Raw genomic sequence first — 6,162 nt, 5'->3', positions numbered from 1 at the left:
TCTGTCCATTATTAAGTTTCCCAGAGTAGAGATCCCCTGAAGTGCTTATGCAGTGCTTAATGCAATGCATTGCATCTAACTGCAAAGATAAAAAGAAAAGAAGGTAGTAAGCTTCTGTTTCCACATTTGCAGTTCACATGCTGGAGAAAAATGGACTAGCATCTGTGAGACAAAACAAGTAGTTAAACTGAAACTTTTCATTGCAGTGAAATGTTCTGATGCAAGGGTCTGGAGCACAAGTGTTATGAGGAGCGGCTGAGGGAACTGGGGTTGCTGTGCCTGGAGAAAAGGAGGCTGAAGGGAGACCTTATTGCTCTCCAGGACTACTTGAAAGGAGGTTGTAGCGAGGTGGGTGTTGGTCTCTTCTCCCAAGTGGCAAGTGATAGGACTGTTAGGGCCTAAACAGCTAAAGTTAAAACAAAGCGAAGCATAGATCACCAGGCAAAGAATAAAGCTTAAAAAATAACTAAGCACTGGGCAGAACTGTGGGCACCAAGAACTATGGCAACTATGTGTACCTATAGATAAGATAAGGAAGGAGGGACTAGAAACTGTTTGCCTGAGTAAATTGCTGAATTGTTACAAACGGACATAAATTATGCAAACCAACTGATTACGATCTTGCTTGTAAAACTCTGTATAGACTAACATGTAACTGCCTGAGTATAAATACAACTCAGCAAAGCTAGTTCGGGGTCGACCCTGTCCGGACAGCTTTCCATGCGCATTAATAAACGAAATTATCCATTCTATCAACCAACAACGACTCTGTCTCGTCTCTTAGTACTTGGACCCTTACATTTAGGGGCTCGTCCGGGAGACTAACAGTGAAACAAAGGTCCTGATAAAAGAAAAGAATATCCTCGAGGAGGTGAGTAAGTCTGTATCTGTCTGTTTCTGTGGAGCTCCATCTGTTGGCTCAAAGGGAAGAAACTGGACGCAGTATTGCTTCCCCGAGCTGGAGTTGGTGCGGGGACGCCCCACCGCTCCCTGAGGGAGGATGGCACGGATAAATCCCGACCGCCTCCCGCTCTGAGTTTGTTCTGGTTTTTGTCGGTTTCGAACCTGCATGCCTGTCTTTGTTGTACGCGTCACGATCCTTGGATTATTGAATATAGTTTATTTGTCGGTTGTTTAATTTTATTGTGCTGTCTTATAATTTTTGAAATGGGTCAGAGTAAAAGTAAAAAGGCAGTTATGCTGCTAGAATTAGTCATGCAACATTTTATGGATTACCAGGCGCGGGCTGCATTATCGGGAGACACGGTGTACGTAGGGAAATTAAAAATGTTTTGCCAACTTGAGTGGCCAACGTTCCAGACAGGCTGGCCACCTGAAGGGACGTTCGCCCTTGCCCAAATTTACTCAACCCAAGAGAAAACATTCAATAACCATCCGGACCAAATCTCTTATATTATAGCGTGGCGGTACTTGGTAGAAGAACCACCTTCATGGTTAAAACCTCACCTACCTCCCGCTAATCAAACTGTCTCCCTCCCCTTGAGGCAAGCTCCACCGAAAAGGGAGAAAAGAAAAATAGAAGCAAAGCCCTTCAGAGGGGGAAACTGACCCACCCCCTCCTTATTCAAATCAAAATCAGAGGAATAATCAGGAACAAGAGGAACTCTTAAGTCCCCCCAAGACACATTCTGGGTCAGTCTATAACTTCCAGAATGACCATGAGCCAGCATCCCAATCGGAACCTGGCCCATCGTCATCAGGACTGTATCCATCTTTACCTAAAGAGAAACCTATTGAGTCAGACCAGCTTGCAGCCCCTTCGGTGCCAATGTTGCCACTTAGAGAGATGGCACCACCGGAAGGCAGAGGACCTCCATATATGGTTTATGCCCCATTTTCATCTTCAGGCGTTTATAATTGGAAACAACAACACAAACCCTTTTCGGAAAGCCTGCAAGACCTCATTAGGCTTCTCAAAACTGTTTTTCTCACACATCAGCCCACTTGGGTTGATATTCAGCAATTGTTAATGGCTCTCTTTACTGGGGAGGAAAGAGACCCTATTTTAAGAGAAACCCATAAGGAGGCGGCCGAGAGGACAGGACGACAGCTGGATGTCCATCAACTGGAGGAGCTCTGTCCTAAGGAACCACTGGACTGGAACCCAAACACGGCAGAAGGTAGGGAGAGTCTACGTTTCTACCGCCAGATTCTGTTAGGCGGACTTGGTGCCGCAGCCTGAAAACCTATCAATTTGTCCAAAATTAGTGCAGTAATGCAAGGGAAAAATGAATCCCCAGCAGCCTTCTTAGAGAGGCTTTTAGAGGCGTATAAAACATATAGTCCTATAAACCCAGAAGCACCTGAAAACCAGAGAGCAATTAACATGGCTTTTGCTAGCCAATCAGCCCCTGATATTAGATGGAAATTGCAGAAAATAGAAGGGTTTGAGGGGAAAAATCTAACTGAGTTAGTAGGGATAGCAGAAAAGGTTTATAACAACAGGGACTTAGAAGAAGACAGGCAGACAAAAAGGATAGTCAAAATTTTAACCCTACACGAGACAGAGAGACAGACGAACACAATGACAGCATGGAGGGACCGGCCGAGGAAACCAGGGCGGACTGTCCAGTTGGACCAAGATCAGTGTGCCTATTACAAGGCAAAGGGACACTGGATCAAGGATTGCCCCAAGAAAAAGACCCTGGCCCTGACAACCAAAGACTGATGGGGCCGTGGCTCAGAGCCCCTCCCTGAGCCTCGGGTGACTACTGAGGTGGAGGGGAAACCTATAGACTTTATCGCAGATACGGGGGCTCAATTTTCGTCGCTAATAAAGCCCCTAGGGAAATTACCCAATAAGAAGATATGGGTACAAGGGGCTAATGGAACAGAAGAACATTCATGCCCCATATAACCTCCTGGGGAGAGATCTCCTTCATAAACTAAAAGCAGGAATCCAGTTTTCAGAAAGCAACCTGACTGTCACTATGGGACAACCCGTAGTACAAATGTTAGTCTCGGCTGCGGATGAATACATGATCTATGAGCCTGAGTACCGACCACCCGACGGTCTGTTACAAGACCTCCTAACAGAGTTCCCAGACGTATGGACAGAAGGGAAGCCACCCGGCTTAGCCATAAATCGGCCACCAGTAATAGTCCACCTGAAAACTAACACGACTCCAGCACGGGTCCGACAGTACCCTGTTCCCTGGACAGCAAAAGAAGGAATTAGGAAACATATCAACCACCTCAGGCAATACGGCATCCTAACACCATGCCAGTCACCCTGGAATACCCCCCTGTTACCAGTTAAGAAATCAGAGATGGGTGACTATCGACCGGTCCAGGACTTGCGAGAAGTAAATAAGCGAGTCGAGGATATCCACCCGACAGTCCCAAATCCGTATACACTTCTTTCATTATTGGGACCGAAATGGATCGTATACACTGTTCTGGACTTGAAGGATGCCTTCTTTTGTATCCCACTCACGAAACAGTCACAGCCATTATTTGCTTTCGAATGGGTAGATCCCCAAGAAGGATTCCAGGGACAACTTACATGGACCAGACTCCCCCAGGGGTTCAAAAATTCACCCACCATCTTCAACGAGGCGCTCCACGAAGACTTGCGGGACTATAGGACACAGAACCCCGAGACCACTCTACTACAATATGTAGATGACCTGCTTGTTGCTGCCGAAACTTTCGAATCCTGCCTGTGTGGTACTAAAAATCTGTTACGGACGCTACAAGATAAAGGCTATAGAGTCTCAGTGAAAAAGGCCCAGATATGCCAGAACCATGCTACCTATCTGGGATTTGATCTGCATGAAGGGGTCTGTACCCTATCGGAGTCACGGAAAAAGGTAATAACCCAATATCCTCAGCCAACCACTGTAAAGCACATAAGAGAATTTCTCGGAACTGTAGGATACTGTAGGCTTTGGATACCCCGATTTGCAGAGATAGCTCAGCCTCTATATGATCTGATTAAAGGCAGTCCTGCATCTATCAACTGGACCCCGGAGGTGGAGAAATCTTTCTGAGAACTGTAGTCTGCACCTACTCAGCGCCCCTGCCCTACCTATCCCCGACATCACTAAACCCTTCCATCTCTATGTAGACAAAAAAGCAGGAGTAGCCAAAGGGGTTCTAACCCAAAAACTAGGACCATGGCAGAGGCCGGTAGCCTATTTCAGCAAAAAAAATTAGATGCAGTGGCGACGGGATTTCCTCCTTGCCTCCGAATAATTGCAGCCACAGCCCAGCTGGTCAAAGATGCAAGCAAGTTGACACTGGGACAAGATCTTGTCCTCACAACAACCCATGCCATAGAAAGTCTACTCCGCACTCCACCGGACAAGTGGATCACCAACGCGAGACTCACCGGCTACCAGGCACTTCTCCTAAATGAACCAAAGGTCACATTTAAACCACCGGCCATCCTGAATCCAGTTACCCTCCTGCCTGAGGAACTAGATGAACAGCCTCATGACTGTAAGGAAATCCTCACTCAGATCACTGGGGTACGACCAGATCTCAAGGATACCCCACTCCTGCATGCTGAAATGATCTTGTTTACAGACGGCAGCAGTTACGTCGATAATGGGAAAAGATATGCGGGAGCAGCAGTAGTAACTAACACACAAATAATCTGGAAAGCGGCCTTACCACAAGGCACATCAGCACAAAAGGCTGAACTCCTTGCTCTTACCAAGGCTTTACACATAGCAAAAGGGAAAACAGCAAACATATACATGGACAGTAGATATGCCTTTGCCACTGTACACGTACATGGCGCTATCTATAAAGAACGAGGACTGTTGACAGCGGAGGGAAAAGGAATCAAAAACAAAATACTGTCCCTCCTGCAAGCCATTTGGGAACCCAAACAAGTGGCAGTAATACACTGCCCTGGGCACCAGAAAGGCATTGACGAAGTTGCCATAGGGAACCGACTTGCAGATAAAACTGCCAAGCAAGCTGCACGAGAAACTGACACCGTACAGATGCTAATTACGGTACCTGAGCCGGAGTTACCTGAAAAAACCAGAATATACCGCAGAAGACCTAGTTTATGTAAATAAATGGAATGATAAAAATTGCATAGAGGCTTGGGCAAGGACAGACACGGGAAAAATTATCCTCCCACACAGATTAGGGAAAAAAATAATAAACCAAATATACCAGGGCACACATTTACAAACTCAGAAACTTAAGGAATTAATTGGTAGCCGATACCAGGTGTTGAAACTAAAACAACTCATAACTGATATCGTAAATAGGTGTCCACAATGCCAGGTAGTAAATGTTAACTCAAAGCCAATGAAACTGGGGAAAAGACAACGAGGTAAAGAACCAGGAATATATTGGGAAGCAGATTTTACAGAAATGAAACCAGGGAAATTCGGGTATAGGTATTTACTAGTATTTATAGATACCTTTTCGGGCTGGGTAGAAGCATTTCCCATGAGACATGAAACAGCAAATATAGTGGCAAAGAAATGAGTCAAGAAAGCAACAATGGAAGATGCGCAGACATCAACGTGGGAACCAGTGCAAGACTCATCCGACAATTATGGACTGAAGTTAAAACTCAGAAGGGTAAAAACCTAAACCTAATATTATTGATTGTTGTAATATTTATAACAATTTCAGATATAAAAGGGAACTCCTACCAACCTATAAATGAAAAAAGGACCCTAACTGATACTCAGACTGGCCGAACCTTAGCCGAAACTAATACAACAGGGCAGCCTGTTTTCAGCCTAGATCTGTGCGAACTGATAAGTAATATTAATGCAGGTTTAGGCACAGAACAGGGAATCCGTACCATCAATGATCCGGGAAATTACCATTTCTCTCCAGGGGCTCGCCTTGCTGGGTGCAGGGAACCCCACTTAGAAATAGCCCTCCAGGATATTCAGTTTTACCTTGTCTTATAAATGCTTTTCTCAGATTTGTACAGAATCGAATCACTGCAGTAAAAATGCTCGTCCTGAGCACTCATTACGAGCCCCTAGACTCAAATGAATTAGAATCAAAGATTTCATTCATGTTCAAGAAAAAGGGGGGAGTGTTAGGGCCTAAACAGCTAAAGTTAAAACAAAGCGAAGCATAAATCACCAGGCAAAGAATAAAACCTAAAATATAAGTAAGCACTGGGCAGAACTGTGGGCACCAAGAACTATGGCA

At 45.3% G+C, this 6,162-nt stretch overlaps 1 pseudogene; it reads left to right on the top strand.

Moving 5' to 3' along the window:
* The first annotated feature begins 1,807 nt into the window (after positions 1-1,807).
* On the top strand, positions 1,808-5,475 carry LOC128850227 (uncharacterized; annotated as a pseudogene).
* Positions 5,476-6,162: the final 687 nt, after the last annotated feature.

The sequence above is a fragment of the Cuculus canorus genome, chromosome W (genome assembly GCF_017976375.1).
Source record: "Cuculus canorus isolate bCucCan1 chromosome W, bCucCan1.pri, whole genome shotgun sequence".
NCBI classification, from domain to species: Eukaryota; Metazoa; Chordata; class Aves; order Cuculiformes; family Cuculidae; genus Cuculus; species Cuculus canorus.
This window is presented reverse-complemented; position numbering and strand designations above follow the sequence as displayed.